General features: G+C 38.8%; 1 long non-coding RNA gene across 1 annotated transcript in view; it reads left to right on the forward strand.

Annotated features, from left to right (window-relative positions):
• Window positions 1–21,622, forward strand: part of LOC131381507 (uncharacterized) — an 81,075-nt gene extending 59,453 nt beyond the window's left edge. Inside the window, exons 4-5 of the long non-coding RNA XR_009210302.1 lie at window positions 13,868–14,016; window positions 21,554–21,622. This is a non-coding gene — a long non-coding RNA (uncharacterized LOC131381507). The remainder of the gene's footprint in view (window positions 1–13,867; window positions 14,017–21,553) is intronic.
• The last annotated feature ends 1,023 nt before the right edge of the window (window positions 21,623–22,645 follow it).

Raw genomic sequence — 22,645 nt, forward strand, 5'->3', positions numbered from 1 at the left:
TGTGTTTTTTGGCTGCATAAATGTCTTCTTTTGAGAAGTGTCTGTTCATGTCCTTCGCCCACTTTTTGATGGGGTTGTTTGTTTTTTTTCTTGTCAATTTGTTTGAGTTCATTGTAGATTCTGGATATTAGCCCTTTGTCAGATGAGTAGGTTGCAAAAATTTTCTCCCATTCTGTAGGTTGCCTGTTCACTCTGATGGTAGTTTCTTTTGCTGTGCAGAAGCTCTTTAGTTTAATTAGATCCCATTTGTCAATTTTGGCTTTTGCTGCCATTGCTTTTGGTGTTTTAGACATGAAGACCTTGCCCACGCCTATGTCCTGAATGGTATTGCCTAGGCTTTCTTCTAGGGTTTTTATGGTTTTAGGTCTAACATTTAAGTCTTTAATCCATCTTGAATTAATTTTTGTATAAGGTGTAAGGAAGGGATCCAGTTTCAGCTTTCTACATATGGCTAGCCAGTTTTCCCAGCACTATTTATTAAATAGGGAATCCTTTCCCCATTTCTTGTTTTTGTCAGGTTTGTCAAAGATCAGATAGTTGTAGATACGCGGCATTATTTCTGAGGGCTCTGTTCTGTTCCATTGATCTATGTCTCTGTCGTGGTACCAGTACCATACTGTTTTGGTTACTGTAGCCTTGTAGTATAGTTTGAAGTCAGGTAGCATAATGCCTTCAGCTTTGTTCTTCTGGCTTAGGATTGACATGGCAATGCGGGCTCTTTTTTAGTTCCATATGACCTTTAAAGTAGTTTTTTCCAATTCTGTGAAGAAAGTCATTGGTAGCTTGATGGGGATGGCATTGAATCTACAAATTACCTTGGGCAGTATGGCCATTTTCACGATATTGATTCTTCCTACCCATGAGCATGGAATGTTCTTCCATTTGTTTGTATCCTCTTTTATTTCATTGAGCAGTAGTTTGTAGTTCTCCTTGAAGAGGTCCTTCACATCCCTTGTAAGTTGGATTCCTAGGTATTTTATTCGCTTTGAAGCAATTGTGGATGGGAGTTCACTCATGATTTGGCTCTCTGTTTGTCTGTGATTGGTGTACAAGAATGCTTGTGATTTTTGTACATTGATTTTGTATCCTGAGATTTTGCTGAAGTTGCTTATTAGCTTAAGGAGATTTTGGGCTGAGACGATGGGGTTTTCTAGATATACAATCATGTCATCTGCAGACAGGGACAATTTGACTTCCTCTTTTCCTAATTGAATGCCCTTTATTTCCTTATCCTGCCTGATTGCCCAGGCCAGAACTTCCAGCACTATGTTGAATAGGAGTGGTGAGAGAGGGCATCCCTGTCTTGTGCCAGTTTTCAAAGGGAATGCTTCCAGTTTTTGCCCATTCAGTATGATATTGGCTGTGGGTTTGTCATAGATAGCCCTTATTATTTTGAGATATGTACCCTCAATACCTAATTTATTGAGAGTTTTTAGCATGAAGTGTTGTAGAATTTTGTCAAAGGCCTTTTCTGCATCTATTGAGATACTCATGTGGTTTTTGTCCTTGGTTCTGTTTATATGCTGGATTACATTTATTGATTTGTGTATGTCGAACCATCCTTGCATCCCACGGATGAAGCCCACTTGATCGTGGTGGATAAGCTTTTTGATGTGCTGCTGGATTCGGTTTGCCAGCATTTTATTGAGGATTTTTGCATCAATGTTCATCAAAGATATTGGTCTGAAATTCTCTTTTTTGGTTGTGTCTCTGCCAGGCTTTGGTATCAGGATGATGCTGGCCTCATAAAATGTGTTAGGGAGGATTCCCTCTTTTTCTATTGATTGGAATAGTTTCCGAAGGAATGGTACCAGTTCCTCCGTGTACCTCTGGTAGAATTCAGCTGTGAATCCATCAGGTCCTGGACTCTTTTTGGTTGGTAAGCTATTGATTATTGCCACAATTTCAGAGCCTGTTTTTGGTCTATTCAGAGATTCAACTTCTTCCTAGTTTAGTCTTGGGAGGGTGTATTTGTCGAGAAATTTATCCATTTCTTCTAGATTTTCTAGTTATTTGTGTAGACGTGTTTGTAGTATTCTCCAATGGTAGATTGTATTTCTATGGGATCGGTGGTCATATCCTCTTTATCATTTTTTATTGTGTCTATTTGATTCTTCTCTCTTTTCTTCTTTATTAGTCTTGCTAGCAGTCTATCAATTTTGTTGATCTTTTCAAAAAACCAGCTCCTGGATTCATTAATTTTTTGAAGGGATTTTGTGTCTCTATTTCCTTCAGTTCTGCCCTGATTTTAGTTATTTCTTGCCTTCTGCTAGCTTTTGAATATGTTTGCTCCTGCTTTTCTAATTCTTTTAATTGTGATGTTAGGGTGTCAATTTTGGATCTTTCCTGTTTTCTCTTGTGGGCATTTAGTGCTATAAATTTCCCTCTACACACTGCTTTGAATGTGTCCCAGAGATTCTGGTATGTTGTGTCTTTGTTCGTGTTGGTTTCAAAGAACATCTTTATTTCTGCCTTCATTTCATTATGTACCCAGTAGTCATTCAGGAGCAGGTTGTTCAGTTTCCATGTAGTTGAGCAGTTTTGAGTGAGTTTCTTAATCCTGAGTTCTAGTTTGATTGCACTGTGGTCTGAGACACAGTTTGTTATAATTTCTGTTCTTTTACATTTGCTGAGGAGAGCTTTACTTCCAACTATGTAGTCAATTTTGGAATAGGTGTGGTGTTGTGGTGAAAAAAATGTATATTCTGTTGATTTGGGGTGGAGAGTTCTGTAGATGTCTATTAGGTCCGCTTGGTGCACAGCTGAGTTCAATTCCTGGGTATCCTTGTTAACTTTTTGTCTCATTGATCTGTCTAATGTTGTCAGTGGGGTGTTAAAATCTCCCATTATTATTGTGTGGGAGTCTAAGTCTCTTTGTAAGTCACTCAGGACTTGCTTTATGAATCTAGGTGCTCCTGTATTGGGTGCATATATATTTATGATAGTTAGCTCTTCTTGTTGAATTAATCCCTTTACCATTATGTAATGGCCTTCTTTGTCTCTTTTGATCTTTGTTGGTTTAAAGTCTATTTTATCAGAGACTAAGATTGCAACCCCTGCCTTTTTTTGTTTTCCATTTGCTTGGTAGATCTTCCTCCATCCTTTTATTTTGAGTCTATGTGTTTCTCTGCACGTGAGATGGGTTTCCTGAATACAGCACACTGATGGGTCTCGACTCCTTATCCAATTTGCCAGTCTTTGTCTTTTAATTGGAGCATTGAGCCCATTTACATTTAAGGTTAATATTGTTATGTGTGAATTTGATCCTGTCATTATGATGTTAGTTGGTTATTTTGCTCGTTAGTTGATGCATTTTCTTCCTAGCCTTGATGGTCTTTACAATTTGACATGTTTTTGCAATGGCTGGTACTGGTTGTTCTTTCCATGTTTAGTGCTTCCTTCAGGAGCTCTTGTAGGGCAGGCCTGGTGGTGACAAAATCTCTCAGCATTTGCTTGTCTGTAAAGTATTTTATTTCTCCTTCACTTATGAAGCTTAGTTTAGCTGGATATGAAATTCTGGTTTGAAAATTCTTTTCTTTAAGAGTGTTGAATATTGGCCCCCACTCTCTTCTGGCTTGTAGAGTTTCTGCCGAAAGATCAGCTGTTAGTCTGATCGGCTTCCCTTTGTGGGTAACCCGACCTTTCTCTCTGGCTGCCCTTAACATTTTTTCCTTCATTTCAACTTTGGTGAATCTGACAATTATGTGTCTTGGAGTTGCTCTTCTTGAGGAGTATCTTTGTGTCGTTGTCTGTATTTCCTGAATCTGAATGTTGGCCTGCCTTGCTAGATTGGGGAAGTTCTTTTGGATAATATCTTGCAGAGTGTTTTCCAACTTGGTTCCATTCTCCCCGTCACTTTCAGGTACATCAATGAGACGTAGGTTTGGTCTTTTCACATTGTCCCATATTTCTTGGAGGCTTTGTTTGTTTCTTTTTATTCTTTTTTCTCTAAACTTCCCTTCTGACTTCATTTCATTCATTTCATCTTCCATCACTGACACCCTTTCTTCCAGTTGATCGCAACGGCTACTGAGGCTTCTGCATTCTTCACGTAGTTCTCGAAACTTGGCTTTCAGCTCCATCAGCTCCTTCAAGCACTTCTCTGCATTGGTTATTTTAGTAATACATTCGTCTGATTTTTTTTCAAAGTTTTTAACTTCTTTGCCATTGGATTGAATTTCCTCCTGTAGCTCAGAGTAGTTTGATCGTCTGAAGCCTTCTTCTCTCAACTCATCAATGTCATTCTCCATCCAGCTTTGTTCTGTTGCTGGTGAGGAACTGCGTTCCTTTGGAGGAGGAGAGGTGCTCTGCTTTTTAGAGTATCCAGTTTTTCTGCTCTGTTTTCTCCCCATCTTTGTAGTTTTTTCTACTTTTGGTCTTTGATGATGGTGATGTACAGATGGGTTTTTGGTATAGGTGTCTTTTCTGTCTGTTAGTTTTTCTTCTAACAGACAGGACCCTCACCTGCAGGTCTGTTGGAGTTTGCTAGAGGTCCACTCCAGACCCTGTTTGGCTGGGTGTCAGCAGCAGTGGCTGCAGAACAGCAGAGTTTCATGAACTGCAAATTCAGCTGTCTGATTGTTCCTCTGGAAGTTTTGTCTCAGAGGAGTACCCGGCCGAGTGAGATGTCAGTCTGTCCCTACTGGGGGGTGCCTCCCAGTTAGGCTGCTCAGGGGTCAGGGACCCACTTTAGGAGGCAGTCTGCCCGTTCTCAGTTCTCCAGCTGCGTGCTGGGAGAACCACTACTCTCTTCAAAGCTGTCAGACAGAGACATTTAAGTCTGCAGAGGTTACTGCTGACTTTTTGTTTGCCTGTGCCCTGCCCCCAGAGGTGGAGCCTACAGAGGCAGGCAGGCCTCCTTGAGCTGTGGTGGGTTCCACCCAGTTCAAGCTTCTTGGCTGCTTTGTTTACCTAAGCAAGCCTGGGCAATGGTGGGCGCCCCTCCCCCAGCCTCGCTGCCGCCTTGCAGTTTGATCTCAGACTGCTGTGCTAGCAATCATCAAGACTCTGTGGGCATAGGACCCTCCAAGCCAGGTGCAGGACACAATCTCCTGGTGTTTCGTTTTCCAAGCCTATTGGAAAAGCGCAGTATTAGAGTGGGAGTGACCCAATTTTCCAGGTGCTGTCTGTCACCCCTTTCTTTGACTAGGAAAGGGAACTCCCTGACCCATTGCACTTCCCGAGTGAGGCAATGCCTCGCCCTGCTTCGGCTCATGCACGGCGCCGCACCGACTGTCCTGCACCCACTGTTTGGCACTGCCTAGTGAGATGAACCTGGTACCTCAGATGGAAATGCAGAAATCACCCATCTTCTGCATCGCTCATGCTGGGAGCTGTAGACCAGAGCTGTTCCTATTTGGCCATCTTGGCTCCACCACCCTCTTTTTTAAAAGTTTTATTTTTCTACCAATGCCACATTCCCTCTTGCTAGTAAATACAATGACTATATAACCTTAAGTATTTTACAGTTTGCCACCAATTATTAATGTCACTAAAAATTTATTTATATTAATTAGAAGGTGCCACATCAACTATTGCTATAGTTAAATTAATTCTGATGGTATAAGTAAATAATCATTTTTATGTGATTGTACTTGGTAAGGACATTTCTGAATTCTCACTGCATAAATTCTTTATATTTTGATTAGTCTTAAAGTCAATCAGACACAACAGACACAACAGGGAAGATTGTGGAACTGTCCTTTCTAGGAAGTAATGCTGCATAGGTTTTTTTAAAAAAAACTTGGGGTACATAGTAGGTATCTATATTTATGGGGTATATGAGATTTTGATACGGGCATATAATGCTTAATAATCACATCAGGGTAAGTGGGTTATGCATCACCTCAAGCATTTACAAACAGTCCAATTGTATTCTTTTAGTTATTTTGAAACATACAATAAATTGTTAACTGTAGTTGCCTTGTTGTGCTGTAAAATACTAGATCTTATTTTATCTGACTATATGTTTGTATACACTGACTATCCCCATTCCTGTCTGCACTGCCTGTCCCACTCCCCTGTGTAAACATCATTTTACTATTTCCATAAGTTCAATTGTTTTAATTTTTTTTTTAACTTCCACGAATAAGTGAGAACATGTGAAGTTAGTCTTCCTGTGCCTGGCTTATTTCACTTAACATAATGACCTCCAGTTCCATTCATGTATATGTACCACTTTTTTTTATCTATTAGTCTGTTCATGCACACTCAGATTGCTTGCAAATCTTGACTATTGTAAGTAGTGCTGCAGTAAACGTGGGGGTACAGATATCTCTTCAATATAATGATTTCCTTTCTTTTGGGCCCATACCTTATAGTATGATTGCTGGATTATATGATAGTTCTATTTTTATTTTTTGGGAGAACTTTCAAACTATTCTCCATAGTGATTGTACTAATTTACATTCCCACCAACAGTATACTAGGGTTTCTTTTTCTCTGCACACGTGCCAGCATATGTTATGGCCTATTTTTGTATAAAAGCCATTTAAACGGTGAGACGATATCACATTATAATTTTGATTTTCATTTCTCTGATGATCAGTGATATAAAGCGCATTTTCATATACTGGTTTGCCATTTGTATATCTTCTTTTGAGAAATGTCTATTCAGATTATATTACTCGGGGTTCCCTAGAGGGGCAGAACTAATAGGATATCTATATGGTAGTTTATTAAGTATTAACTTACATGATCACAAGGTCCCACTGTGGGCTGTCTGCAAGCTTGAGGAGCAAGGAGAGCCAGTCCAAGTCTCAAAACTGAAGAATTTAAATGTCCGATGTTGGAGGGCAGGAAGCACCCAGCATGGCAGAAAGATGAAGGTGGGAGGCTAGGCCCGTCTCGCCTTTTCACGTTTTTCTGCCTGCTTTATATTCGCTGGCAGCTGATTAGATTGTGCCCACCAGTTAAGGGTGGGTCTGCCTTCCCCAGCCAACTGACTCAAATGTTAATCTCCTTTGACAACACCCTCACAGACACACCCAGGATTAATATTTTGCATCCTTCAATTCAATCAGGTTGACACTCAGTATTGGCCATCACACAGATCTTTTGCCCGTTTGAAAATCAGATTATTTATATATTTTTTCCTATAGAGTTGTTTATATAGTCTGGTTATTAATCCCTTCTCAGATGCATAGTTTGCAAATATTTTCTCCCATTCCTTGGATTGTCTCTTCACTTTCTTGATTGTTTCCTTTGCTATGAAGAAGCTTTTTAACTTGATGTGATCTCATTTGTCCATTTTTTTCATTGGCTGCCTGTGCTTGTGTGGTATCACTCAAGAAATCTTTGCCCAGTCCAACGTCCTGAAGAGTTTCCTCAATGTTTTCTTTTAGTAGTTCATAGTTTCAAGTCTTAGATTTAAGTTTTTAATCCATTTTGATTTGATTTTTGTATATGGCAAGAGATAGGTATCTAGTTTTAATTGTCTGCATGAGGATATCCAGTTTTCCCAGCTGTGGGTCTATCATAGACGGCTTTTATTATGTTGAGGTGTGTTCCTTCAATAGCCAGTTTTTTAGGGTTTTAAAAATCAAGAAGAGATGTTAAATTTTTTCAAATGCTTTTAAACATCAATTGAAATGATCATATGGTTTTTGTGCTTCACTCTGTCGATATGACGTATCACGTTGATTGATTTGCATATGTTGAACCATCCTTGCATCCCTGGGATAAATCCCACTGCATAGGTTTTGATTTTTATTTCCACATAGTACATAAAAATGTTTAATCTTAATAAATACCTAACCGGCCAGGTGCGGTGGCTCACGCTTGTAATCCCAGCACTTTGGGAGGCCGAGGCGGGCAGATCACGAGGTCAGGAGATCAAGACCACGGTGAAACCCCGTCTCTACTAAAAATTAGCTGAGCGTGGTGGCGGGTGCCTGTAGTCCCAGCTACTTGGAGAGGCTGAGGCAGGAGAATGGCGTGAACCCGGGAGGTGGAGCTTGCAGTGAGCCGAGATTGCGCCACTGCAGTCCAGCCTGGGCGACAGAGCGAGACTCCGTCTCAAAAAAAATAAATAAATAAATAAATAAATAAATAAATAAATAAATAAATATCTAACCATGTCCATGTCATCATATTCTATAGAAAACACCCCCATAACACTGTCTCTACCTTTAAAATGGCTGAAGATAAGCACACATTCAAATTGAACAGTTACTCAAAGCATGCTTGAATAAATGAAGATTATATTTGTACACTGATCGACTGGAACAGATGTCTTTCTTTTCTCCATTGCTACTTCCACCCTCCTTCTTCAAAATTCTCAGCTCCTTTTAAGTTCCAGTGAATATAGCACAGTAGTTAAATGCATAGATTCTGGAGCTAGACTACCCAGGTTCCAATCTCAGCTCTGCCATTTGCTACCTGTGTGACCAGGGGAGAGTTTCTTAGCCTCTCTCTGTTCCTTAGTTTCTTTATCTCAATTGCCAAGCTTATATCTCCACATTTGACTACTCCTCAGACCTGTAGATTTGTACCTAATTGGTATCTCAACTTGGTAGCCTAACAGTTCTCTTAACATCACCCAATAGAGCCTGTCTTGTTCCTGTCACATAAATGGCAACATCACCCTCCTTTTGCTCAAATCAAAAATGTAGGAGTTGTCTTTGATTCTTCTTTCTCTCACTCCCTCACTCAATCCATCAGTGAATCTTATCCCTTTTACCTCTAAAACAAATCTCAAATCTGCCCACTACCACCAGCACTGCCCTATCTAAGCCACGTCCTCTAATGTCTGGGCTCCTGCAATGGTTGCTTTACTGGTCTCTGTTCTTTCACTCTTGTCTAAAATCCAGTATCCCTGCAGCCAGAATGATTTTTTGTAAAGCATTAATTTTATTAGTCATTCTCTTACTCCACATCCCCCAATGACATCTCATCACATTTAGAATAAAAGCAAAACTCCTTAATCTGGCCTTCAAAGTCCTACAAAATTGGGTGCTGCAGTGGGTTGAATAGTGTCTTACCCAAATTCATGTCCTCAGAAGGTGAGAATACAATTTTACAGGTGTAATTAAGATGAAGCCATATTGGATTAGATGCACCTAAATCAAATGAGTGGTGTCCTTATAAGGAGAGGAGAGAACACACAGAGACAGAGGAAGTTCAGCAAAGGCCATGTGAAGGGGAAGGCAATTATTTGAGCGATGAAACTATAAGGTAGGGAACACCAAAGATTGCCAAGAGTCACCAGAAGCTAGGAAAAGACAAAGATTCTCCCCTAGAGCTTAGAGCATTTGGAGGGAGTGGAACCTGCTGACACCTTGATTTCAGACTTCTAGTCTCCAGAACTGTGAGAGAATATACTTACATTGTTTTAAGCCACCAAGTCTATGGTATTTTGTTACAACAGCTTTAAGAAACAAACACAGGTGCATTTATAACACTCCAGCTTCAACTCTATTCTGCCCTCCCCTTGCTCTCTACCCTCCAGTCACACTGTTCTCCCTCTGTCCCTGGTGTTGGAACACCAATCTTGTTCTCATCTTGGGACTTTTGTACTAGCTGTTCCCTCTATTTGGCAAACTCATTTCTGGATCTTTTCATGGATCCTTCCTGTTATTCACATCTAGCCTAAAGTCACTCGTTCAGAGAGACTTTTCTCAAACACCATTCAAAAGTAGCCTCCCAAACACTGTCTTTCACATCGCCCTATTTCAGTTGTCTGCTTTGCACTAACTACAATTTGGCATTTCTTATTCATTTACATATTTATGGAGTCTGTTGCTGTTCCCTCAATATACACATGCACACACACCACATACTTGTGCATTCACTACACCTACACTGTCCAAAAGGGTAGCCACTAGCCACATATGGTGATTTAAATAGAAATTTAAATTAATTAAAATTAAATAAACATTTAAACTACAGTTTCCAAGCTGCAATAGTCACAATTTCAAGTGCTCATAGCTGCTTGTGGCTAGTGACTACCATAATGAACAGCATAGATGTAGAACATTTTCATGCATTGCATTAAATCCTACTATTCATTGCTGCTCTAGAATATAAGCTCCAGAGAAAGAGGAATTTTATATCCTCAGTCTGAATTTGTTTGATACATAATAGATGCCAAATAAATATTTCTTGAATCAAAAATGAACGAGCTTTCAAGAAAAAAATTGAGCATTAATGTGAATAAACTTTGTAAAAGCAATGACCATTTCTGCTGCTGAAAAGAAATATGGCTTTCGGGGAAACTGACTTCTGTTCATCTGGGCAGAGTTTCTGGAACCACGTTTGTCATTGATTATTCTTTTTGTTTGTTTATTCAATAAACATTCAAAAATGGATCTGGTTGTAAAGAGGATTTCAACAAATTCTCTCATCTTGAGTGATAGCTTTTTTGGCTTATAAGTAAAAAGTTTTAGCAAGGATCTTCTGAGAAGTGGGAGGAGGGCAGGTAGGGGTGTGGGTTGAATATTATCTTCTGTGCAGTATAGCATTTTCTCTAGATGTCTAAAGAGACAGTGTTATCAATCTCACATCTTTAGTAATCATTTCTCTGTGCTTTGATTAATGTGGGTGTAAAATGTGTCTGATGTAGCAAGCATGTGTCTGAAACATTCTGAGACAAGAAGAGTAAAAAGTATTTTAATTTAAAAAACGAACTTTAAATATGCTAAAAGGCATAAGATTATTTAATGTAACAGATAAAATGCTATATTACTGCATTAGAATAAAAATCATGGAAATATGTCTTTGTCAGACTTGCAGAGCAAATAGAGCCGTATGTTTAAAAACCATTAAATGTTGGCCGTAAGTACCCTGCTCTTCTTTCAAATCATCACAATGAGGTTAAGATTAAAACTTGTGAGTTTCTGATACTGTGCCTAGTATATGAAAAAAAAGTCAATCTTGGTTTCTCTTCTTTATCTCATTCCTCTATTTTAATACTCTGATATATGTCAATGTTCTTACAAGGAAGTTCATTGATTGGTTAATGAAGAATTATTGTTGATTAGTGAGAATTATTGTCTTAGGAGAACCTTTGATTGAAAAGCTAGGGACTCACAAGTCATCTGAAGACCAATTCCAAGTGGTTAAACTTGAATAATATTTAGTAAAACTTACCCATATCCTATACAATATTGACTGACCACAGAGGGGGATTAAGGCATTGTCGAGCTGCAGTAATCATAACTTGGTCTGAAACCCTGTATAGATTCTCCATGTGCTATTACATAATTAAAGTATAACATTTCCACATAATAAACTTTATGGCTTTAGAAGCATTGCTAATGTTTTTACATACAATTAAAATGGAGGAAAATATAAGGAACTAGGTAGAATAAGACCTGTTTGCTATAAAACTGAATAAAGGGTGAGTTTGTGTGTGTGTGCCTGTGTGTGTGTGTGTGTGTGAAAGAATGCACATGAGAGAGACATAGAGGCAGGCAGAGACAAAGAGAAGCAGAGAGAGAGAAGGAGAGGAGAGAGGAATAAAAAATTAGAAATGAGGGGAGTATGCCTGATTTCAGAAATCAAAAAAATAGAATATTGAAAGTGTTCAGAAAGCTTGATTCAGACTCTAGCTGATTTTCTCTAACTATTCAACATGGAGAGATATCTCAGCATTTCTGTGCTGTGTTCAGTGGTCAGAGGCCCATGGCTGATGATGAAGATGCTCTGGTAGAAATGAGTTATCTCATTCCCACTGGGGTTCTGGTAAGAGGCAAAAAAGGAGCAATAATTCTTAGATGAACAGTGCCTTGGTTAAAGTGACCCAATTTCAGATCCACCAATGTAGAAAAGAGACAAGTCCTTTAGCCATGGACAAAACAAGGAGGAAATAAGAGTCTCTTATTTGGGGGTTCCCTGCACAGTCCACCTTTTCCAGAAAGTAACTGTCTCATCAGTATTTCTCCAGAGAAGTGACCACAGTTTCCCTCGTTTTGTGTATTTTTTTTTCTGACATGAATGAGAGAAGATATATAGTGAGGAGAGCAGAGCCAGGGAGGAAGGGATGGGAAAAAGAAGGAAAGGACAAAATATGGCAGTAAAACCCATTTGTGAATATTCCAGATAGGGTTGGAAATCAAGATCCCCCATGACCCTGTTTATATAAAGAAATCTGGTTTACATAATGAAGCATAACTTATAAAATGTGCTCTCCATAAAAAATCAAATGTCAGCCCCTCCTGTGTGTAGTTTAAAGAACTCCCTTCCTTTCTCCTTTGAAAAATTGAAGTGGGTGTGGATAAAAAAGGACTGGTTTTTGGCAAGGGATGAGATTTGGGGTAGAAGTATATAGAAAGGGAGAAAATTGAGAAGATAAATGCTTCTACTGGGGGTGTTTTCCAGGAGTTTCCTTAGATGTGTGAGGCAGTTGCAGAATTGAGTTTGAGCCTTGAGTTGGCCCCATGCTCCTCTCCTAAATTTGAAAATTGATTGAGTTCTATTGAGCAGAGATTGCAGACCATGGAGCCCACTTTATCTCCACTTCACTTCCTCCTACTTACTGCTCTTCCCTTCCTTCCCAACTCCATTCAGCAGGTGTGCAGAGAGGGAAGTTGCTGTGGCAGCTCTCATCTTGATTCTTTCTGTCTTTGACTCCAGCTTCTTATCCCAGGGAATGCTGAGGATCCTACAGGACTCCTAACCTTATTCTATCTCTGCTAGGCCCTCACTGTGCCTAGAAATTGAAGGAAGGAAAAGAACTAATGGCATTATTTTCCTAATTCTGTTTTAAATTAACCCTGAATCAGAAGGTTAGGAAAACAGTGAATAAATGAAGTTTGGGCAAATAAACAGCTGTTCTGTTTTTGAGAAAATTTTGCATGACAATCTTCAAATTGGATAAGTAGGATTAGCACTTTATATTGCATTAAGCCATCTGTCATTTTAGGTTCAGTAAATCAAATAGCAGATCTAAAATCTCTAAGTGATATGTTATTCCACAAATGGTAAGAGCAATATCTGTAACTTAAGTGTTGCGGAAATTAGAAATATGGGGTCAGAAGAGCCAACATGCTGATGATCTAGCTGCTGTACCCTAAAGTGTAGTTATAATGCCACTACAAAATCAATATCCCTTAAATTTCTTTTTATCACATCAGCTCCCTACTCTACATATTTCACCCTCTCTGTATTTACAATGTTTTTTTGTCTTCCTACACATTTTCTTCTAAACTGACATTCCTCCAAATTTTTAATTGGTCTTGTACAGTCTACCTCTAGTTTCCCACCTTCCATCTATAAGCTCTGTTCCCGTAAAAGCATATGCCTGTAAGGACACTGTGATCAGCTTTTTATGCTTCTTGCCTTGTTTGCATTAGATCTCTTTCCTCTGGAGTGTGCTTCTTTCTATCCAACTTCACCTGCTCCACAATAGCTCAACATCTTGGCTCAAATCCTCTAACTTCAACGCAGCCATGTCTGAATGTAGCTTAATTGATATTTCTCTCCTCCAACCTTCTGTAGCTCTGAAAAGACTACATAGCCTAGCTTTTAGTTATATACACTTGACCATTCTTAAATGACATGTGAAAGAGCCTTACAATCTAAAAAGCATAACAGTTTCTGGCATGTAGTGTCACCCAATAAATTTTCATTCATTCATTTGTTCTTTATTGTTATTGCATATGGTTTGCTTTCTTCCCAAGAAGGGTGGCAGCTAATTGAAGAAAGTGACCATTTTGTTTCCTCTCCTGTGTGTCCCCATCAGGGGCTGGCCCCCTGGAGAGCACTCAGTAGATAATCAATAAGTACTTACTGACTGAATGATTGATTGACTAATGCACTTTGCTTTTGGATTCCAAGTGCAGAAGCCCTTTAAGATGGCCTGGTTTTCTTCCAAATGATTTGAAATTGACCTCTACTACACAATGGAAAGTTCACTGATCTTTTGCAGATGAGAAAGTTGAAATAAAAAGAGGATTAAAATACTCTCAAACTCAAGCAGAAGATTAGAGATAGCTACAGCCTAGAATTAGAAGCCAAGCACATCCTGATGCCAGTCCATTGAATTCAGAGTCATTGAACCGTGCTTTGTTTTCTGAGGTAGGTAGCTTTTGTCCACCTGTTAATCTTTAATCTGTAAGTTATTATATAACACATTGCTATGTGAATCTACCTCTTTTCCTTGTTTGTTTCATGTTTTTTTTTTAGTGACTCTTAATAGATAAAAAATGTATCTAATTATCCTTCATGATGTTGCTTTTAGTTTCTTAGTTGGCCTTTAAGGTCAGGAACTATGCCTTAAGTGCCCTCACACTTTTGGCGTATAGCACAGTGCCTGGCAAATAATAGATGTTTAATAAATACCTGTTGAGCAAATGAATGTTATCAGATGAAGTCATCTTTTTAGAGTACTGAACAATTAACATGCCTAAATCCTCTTTAAAGTATTAAAGAGAGTCAAACATCTAAACTGTCTTATTTAATTCATAGCAACCTATTCTTAATGCTGAATCATAATTCCCTTGCTTAGTTATTGTCCTTTAGGGGTAGAATAAGAAACTGAACCCTTACAGCATCATTCTTGATTTGATTCCTAACTATAGGCTGAAGTAGGCTTTAATTTCCACAGGTAAGAGTATAACATTTACGTATTTAAGGAAAGAAAGTACCTTCTCCCAACTGAAATAAGAGGTAATTTAAGGAGACAGAATTATTGGTCCCAAGTTAGCAAAAAGGCATTTTAAACCTGACTCATCTGTGCCTTATGGATTTCGTAACTGATGATTAGCTTCTCTTAATCAGTTGAACATCCATTTAAGGGACAAATTGATTAGCTCCTTGCATAATTAAAAGAACATTAAGTGCCATCACTTTGAGTTTAAAAAATTGTTTTGATTAACAGCAAATATGCACAGTTTAACATGAAGATATTAAATGGTGTTATCTCAAATTATTATTAATTTGTTATTTTTCAAAATGTTAAGGAGCTGTTTGCAGCTAGCGCAGTGACCAATATTTGCAATTCCCCAAAAAATGCAATTTTCATTTTTTTCTGGCTGGCATTAAATTTAATATGCTTTTTCCACAAAGCATGAGAGCATAATACAACCTATAAATAATAACCAATGTTACATTGTAATCAAACAATCAAATTTACCAATTCTTTATTTAGTGAAACAGTAAATAGCGTGGTGCTGAGGTACAGAACAAGGAAAATAATTAAATATTAAATGTTTACAAATCTTTTCAAAAAGAATTGGTAAGAGTTAGAGGAGGATTAGCAAGAATGTTAAAATGGAGAAAATGGGCTGGGCGTGGTGGCTCATGCTTGTAATCCCAGCACTTTGGGAGGCCGAGGTGGGCGGATCACGAGGTCAGGAGATCGAAACCACGGTGAAACCCCGTCTCTACTAAAAATACAAAAAAATTAGCCAGGCGTGGTGGTGGGCGCCTGTAGTCCCAGCTACTCGGAGAGGCTGAGGCAGGAGAATGGCATGAACCCGGGAGGCGGAGCTTGCAGTGAGCCGAGATTGCGCCACTGCACTCCAGCCTGGGCGACAGAGCGAGACTCCGTCTCAAAAAAAAAATGGAGAAAATGGCTATTAAAGGCATCAGGATCCATACAGGACAAGATTCACAAGCCAGTACAACTTACAGAATTGAACAATGTGTAAAAATAAAACAGTAGAAGTGAACAAGACATTAGAGAAATGAAGGATGGAAAAGACTCTTCCTGCTGAATCCAGGTACAAGGAGACATTCAGGTGGGGGAAGAATGACTGGGAGATGGGTTTTCCGATCCACAGGGGGTCAGTAAAGTTGTTTAAAGATGTTCTATGTCAGTAGTCCATAGAAAATTGCATAAAATTACACAAACACGTAATTAAAGCTAAACGTTCAGAATGTTAGGCAGCACCATTCTGAGCCAGATGGCAGTTGATTCTGACTATACTTTGGGCACTGAGGACCTAATTAGTCTTTCAAAAAGGTGTGCAGGTGTCAGTCAATTCTGAAGTTAGTGCTGAGCAGAACAGATTAATGGATACACTGGAATATTTGAAATTGATGAGGCCTGAGGTAAGTTTCAAACACTTATTTGCAGAAGCTTAGGAGCTTAGAGAACATGTAAGACATTTGATTTAGGTCTGTTTCTGAAAGTCTACAAGTATGTGCTGTATGTTTATCTTTTTGTTTCTTCATCTCAAATCACCAATCCCAGTAAGGATTAGTTTTAAAGAGGACTGTTTTGTATGCTCTAATACTGAACTATTACTCTAAAATGATCATGTTTGTATTTAATTATTTATTTATTTATTTTTTGAGACAGAGTCTTGCTCTGTCGCCCAGGTTGGAATGCAGTGGTGCGATCTTGGCTCACTGCAACCTCCACCTCCTAGGTTCAAGCAATTCTCCTGCCTCAGCCTCCTGAGTAGCTGTGATTACAGGAGTGCACCGCCATGGCCAGCTGATGTTTGTATTTTTTAGTAGAGACAGGATTTCACCAGATTGGCCAGGGTGGTCCGGAACTCCTGACCTCAGGTGATCCACCCACCTCGGCCTCCCAAAGTGCTAGGATTACAGGCGTGAGCCACTATGCCCGGCTGATTATGTTATTTTAATATCATTACGTTCTACCCATTCATTAAGAGATGTTTGGGCTTGACAATGTAAACCTAACTTGAATGGTAGCAGAGACCACACAATTCCTGAGAAACAGTCAAATAACTTGAGTTCCACTAGACTACCTTCTCAAACATTAGTGTTCATAAGTTTTCCCTGGCTAACAAATTGAAAATACAGATTCCAATGATCATCCTCAGTGATTCTGGTTCAATAAGTTTGGGATGGGAACTGAGAATCTGTACTTTTAACAAATACTGATAGGCAATCCATAGACTATCCTTTGCAAATCACATACAAGCCAAGAGTTCCTTGAGGATAAGGACATTTATTGTTTATTATTGCTTCAGGATCTAATGTGATGATGTTTGTCAATACTTAATAACGATTTGTTGACTGAATAATAGGCAAACTTTACGTCTCATGATTATTTCTCACTCTGGCTTGTTCTCATTTAATATCAAAGTACTTTCAGGTTCTGCAATGTTTGCCTAGAATACTAGTCTTAAATTCTTCATCCTAAACAACAGAATCATATATTATAATTGGGATTCCTGTACATTTCATCCTTCAATATTTAAAAAATATTAATTGAGCTCACACCATATCCCAGAGACTCTTCTAAACACATAGGATATATCTGTGACAGAGACAAAGATCCCTCCTGCATGGAGCTTACATTCTAGAAGTCTGAGGTTTGAAATTGTTTTCTCAGAATGTAATTATATAAGTTCTTAACACTGAAGAGTTTCTTATAGAGTCTCAAATTAAGTAAAAAATTTATTTTGGCAACTTTCAAAGCTCACTGAGGAGAAGAGAGATTGGCTTAAAGCACCAGGGAATTTTATTTTTGCACATAAATATTTATATGTGTAAAGGGGTGTGTGGTTAATTATAAGCGATGGGAGGAGAATGACAGATGCTTAGATCCTCTGTCCCCATGGAGAGACAGACCTTGCCTGTTGGAGTGTAGTGGCACATTGTGTGGTCTGTGTACTGAATCACTGATCTAAATATTGCAGCAGCTGGAGTGCAAAGTATATCAGCAAATACTACAGGAGGAGGAGTGCATGTGTCCTGAATACAAAGTAAGAATAAAATAGGTTTGCATAGTCACATTGAGCAAGGCTGTGGCTGTGGATGGCCTTTTTTAAAAAAATATAAATTTTAGTTCAAAGGAGAACTAGAGAAGGGCAACTGGACAGTCCAGGAAACACAGACTGGACACGGACCGGTAAATGAGTAGAGGACTGGTGCTGCTTCCTGAATCCCCAATTTCTATTCCCTGCAGAGAGGGAGAGAGAAAGGAGAAAGGTGGGGATGGGGGGTGGGGGAGGAAGGGAGGGAAAGAGCGAGAGATAGAGAGAGAGAGAGAGAAAACTCTACTTATGTTGGGGAAAACCTACTCGGATATTTCATCTCTGTAACGAAAGCAGTAAACCAAACAGGTATAGACCCAACTTCAAGGCTCATGAGAAAAATGAAAAGGAAAAACTCCAGTTTTCTTTATCAACTTTAATTTTATTGCTTCTACTTCTGGTGTGATAAGAAGTTCAAAATTCTTTTCTCAATTTTTCTTTAATAAATAAATAATTTCTCTAAGGGCTTTCTAGTTTACACAGACCACTCCTTTCATCATTTACTATTTTTTTCCCTATTTTACATATTGGGAATGTGAGGCACAGAGTTCAAATGATGGTACACAAAGACCACTTTATTTTGTAAATAGCAGAACAGACTAAATCCAGGTTCTCTAATTACAAAATCATATTGCCCTTCTTACTTGTACTCCTGTTTTTGTTGTTGTTGCTGCTGTTGTTATTGTCTCTCCTCTCCCTTTATAATTTCCAAAGTCAGAAATGACAGAAAAGCTGGAGGAGTGAGGCTGGGGGTGGGAAGTGAAAAAATGTTTTAAAATGATGGGTAAAAATTTTGTACTTACAGATATGATGTTGAAAGGGAGTAGGAAAAAAAGAAAAGCAGTTTATGCAGAATTGTGAATTCAAACAATAAATGAACAGAGACATTTCATACTTGAAACAATGAAATAGCTAAAAACCTTAAACTCCTTTTCTCGGTAGTCTAGATTCCTAATCTACCACCTGTACTGAAGATGTCATATCATCTGGTGAACTTCCTTTAAAGATCATCTGACTAAAAAGTGTTTCCCAAGTTCCAGGTTATCACAAGAGCCACCTTCATCTTAACATGAAAAAGTCCTTCATGGTCATCAGAAATCATGACCCAGGGTCATTTAATGTGCTAATTCCTTGTAAGTCTGGGTCACAGCTCCCCATCCATGCTGATGCCAGTGGATTTTGTAATGTTCATGTGGAAGCAGCAGGGAACAGTTAGCTGGATTCCATTCTGCCTCATGCCTCATCAACCAGATGGTTGGCTGTATCAAAGCCAGTAATGCTGATGTCAGAGGCGAGAGAACACAGCTGGATTTTCAGGTTCAAGGGGAAAGAGAGAATCTATAATGCTTAAAGTTTGGGAGAAAATTGCCTTTGGACTGGTGAGTAGAGCCAGCTAGAACTGATGGAGAGTTTTTAATGTTAAGTCCTGCAGCAACATTTCTGTGTAATTGCTTTTTGAGCTGTGGTAGGATCTGAATCCTCTTTATCTCACACCTGCTAACAGGCCTACTGGTGCCAGTCAGCTAGCTATTGTGTACCAGATCTAGATGAGATTTTAGCACTGACATATTAGGCTCCCACTAACTCCTGGCTACTACTGTGTATCTTCTCTTATCCCTGAACTTCTGGTGACTAGCATGAAACCAAAAACTACGAGGATGGAAAATAGCTTAGAAAACCAGTTCCTAGAAACTTGATGAAGATTTTATTTTTTGGTTTATCACTATAATTTTGCACCTTGACTAAGATGTGAGAAAGGTAATACATAGCCTTGTTTTCTGGCTTGATCATGCTAGGGCTAGGAGGAAATCTAATTGTAGGCATATGGGACAGGGGAGGCTGGACAGAGCTATTTCCTTACTACTTCCTTACTAGGGCTCATACAATGTAGAAAACTTGAAAAAAGGGACTCAGGTCTTTATTCTCTCACAGTTGCTGCTAAGATGTTCATTGCCCAATTGTACTTGTCCCATTTGAATATGAATACTCCCTTACAAAATTTTGGCCATGGCTCCAAAGGCACTGGCACATGCTACTCATGTGTTACCACATCAGAAGTCTTATCACTTCTGGGCCACTGCATGGAAAAGGGGTTCAAGTCGTCAATCCACACCTGAAATAAACAACATTCCCCTCCCTTCCCCAAACCCTTTCACTCTGTAGGAATCTCTCTCTCTCTCTTGCCCTCTCTCTCTCCAGACTTCAGGCTGTTAATCCCTGTTTCCCAAGTACTAGCTTCTTCCCAAAGATCTAGAGTGAGGTTGGGGTAGTGGGAAGGGTGTTACCTTCAGGGTCTCTTCTGGAAAACAAAGAACCTACTACAATAATTCCCACAGATCAAGGGAGACTGATCACAGGGACATGATTATTCTTGGAAGGAAGGAAGGATGAGGAAATTTTCCCTTTTATTCTTTGTATTCTCCTACTGCAGCAAGAACAAGGTAAAATAAATATCTCAATGAATCATCCTGCCACAGAGAAGTAGGTGACTTGTAAGTTATTGAGGTTCAGTGAAGACTTGTGGGCTATGAACACACTTATCTATGATTAAATCGAATTTGGGAATGTAGGACCAGCGAATGATTGAGCAATGATTTGCAGATGAGTGCTTGATCCAGGAGGATTCAGACAATACTTCATTGGGGCAATAGATGTGACATTTGGTGTCAGGAGAATAACAAATCCAGGGAGCGAGGGCTGTTCAGACCTAAATGTGCAGGACCAATAAACAGTATTTCTGGTGCCAGGAGTGCCTGCATGTAAGTGTGCATAAAATGCTTAAGCAGTAATCCCTCTGTGATGCTGCAAAAAGGCAGTTTCTCTCACAGCTGCAGCAGCAAAAGGGGTGCCATGGATTTTAACCCCCAGGAATTAACCTATGTAAATGACTTCTGGGTAGCAGGAAAGGTTTTTTCCAAAAAGCACTCAGCCCAGAAGTAGCTCTTTTCTTGCCAACATTCTGGGTGATTTATACAACTGTTCTCACTGAATAGTGCAGAGAGAAGGGATTTTGCAGCAGAACGTGATTGTAGAACTGGAGGCAAGAGATGTCCCCTGAAGTTGTAATAATTGCACAGAGGCAGAGTGAAAAGATCAGCTGGACCAAGACAAAGACATTTATTTTAGCCATAACAGCATGCTGATGTGATGGAGTTAATAAATAATGCCTTGGCTACATGATTTGTATTACTATCTATTATTTGTAAATAATAACTAGTATGTGCTTATTGTATTTACAATATATTACAATAAGGTAAAGAAAAAATAACATGTATTAAATAGTTACAATTTTGCTATCTTCTATGATATATTTCAAAAATGTCTACAGATTTGTCCCCTCTCCATATCTATACCACTGATGGTAACTTCCTATACTAACTCTGGGCTAGGCAAGTATGACTTGTATTGGTAAATGAGAAAATAGCAAATGTAACACAGGTGGATTTTAAAAGTGCTTGAGTAGTGGAGTTGCTCTGTTGCTGCTCTTAGATGCCTGAATAGTCCTGTGAACAAGCCCAGGCTACTCTATGGGAGGATTGGGGCACAAGGTCTACTTACCTCCATCATTAGAGCCAACAATGAGTTAAACTCCAGAAGCAGGATGAATAGTTGGTCAATGATGGACTGTATACACTGGAGTAAGCTGCATTGAGACCAGAGGAAGAAACTCCCAGAGAAGCACAGCCCAAATTGTGACCTACCCAATTGTGAGCTAAATAAATGGTTCTTATTTTAAGCAAATAAGTTTTGGAATATTTTGTAATACAGGCTTGTTATGCAGCAATAGATAATTGATATAGTTCTTTACACACATATAGTTCATTTAATGTTCACAACAGCCCTATAAAATTGATATTATTATCACTTTCATTTTACAGATGAGGAAGCAGGGGCAAAGAGGGAATGAGTACATGAATCAGTCTCATACAGCTTGTAAGTGGTGGGACCAAGATTGAGACAGCCTGATTCCAGTGTACATGCACTTAACTAGTATGTGTGATTAAACATTAATTTAAGTATTAATTATTAAACAACAAAAAAGCAAAACACCTGTCCTTTAAAAATGGTTATTTTATTTTAAAAAATCGCTGTATTATGTATGATGGATTATTACGTAGGTATGATTGACATACAAAAAGGTATACATACCTAACGTATAAAACTTAATGAGTTTGAAGATAAGTATACACCTATGAGACCATTATCACAATCTATGCCATAAACATATCCACCACCTACAAATGTTTCCTCCTGGCTTCTTTATGTATTGTTATTATTATTATTTTGTGATAAGAACACTTAACATAAGATCTACCATCTCAGCAAATTTTAAAATATTAAATACAGTACTCTTAACTGTAGCCACTACACTGTATAGTACATCTCTAAGACTTAATCATCTCATATAACTGAAACTTTGTATCCTTTGACTAATACTTTACCATTTCCTCCTCACTCAAGTCCCTGGTAACCATAATTCTACTCTTTTTCTATGAGTTTGACAGTTTTCAATTTCTCATAACAAATGGCATCATGTAGTATTTGTCCTTCTGTGTCTGGCTTATTTCACTTGGCATAATGTCCTCCAGGTTCATTCGTGTTGTTGCAAATGGCAGGATTTCCTTCTTTTTTGAGGTTGAATAATCTTCTTGTGTGTGTGTGTGTGTGCGCGCGTGTGCACCTGTGTGTGTGTGTGTATACATATATTTCAATTAAACTTTTCACTTGTGTAAAAAATGTCTTATATTAAAAAGAACCCCTCAGGGAACTTCTGGTCATGATGGGATAACAAGAACCATATTCACTCACCTTCCTTAAGCAGCTATAAAACTGGACAAAGTAGATGAAACAGTAGGTTTCAAGCATTAGACAAGTGGTACAGGGCAGTGATCCCTGAGATGAAGAAAACAAATGAGATGACCCTACAATTCCAACAGTTCATTACCTAGAAGGAGTTTCTAGAATGCAGC

The sequence above is a fragment of the Hylobates moloch genome, unplaced genomic scaffold, assembly GCF_009828535.3.
Source record: "Hylobates moloch isolate HMO894 unplaced genomic scaffold, HMol_V3 SCAFFOLD_16, whole genome shotgun sequence".
Taxonomy (NCBI): Eukaryota; Metazoa; Chordata; class Mammalia; order Primates; family Hylobatidae; genus Hylobates; species Hylobates moloch.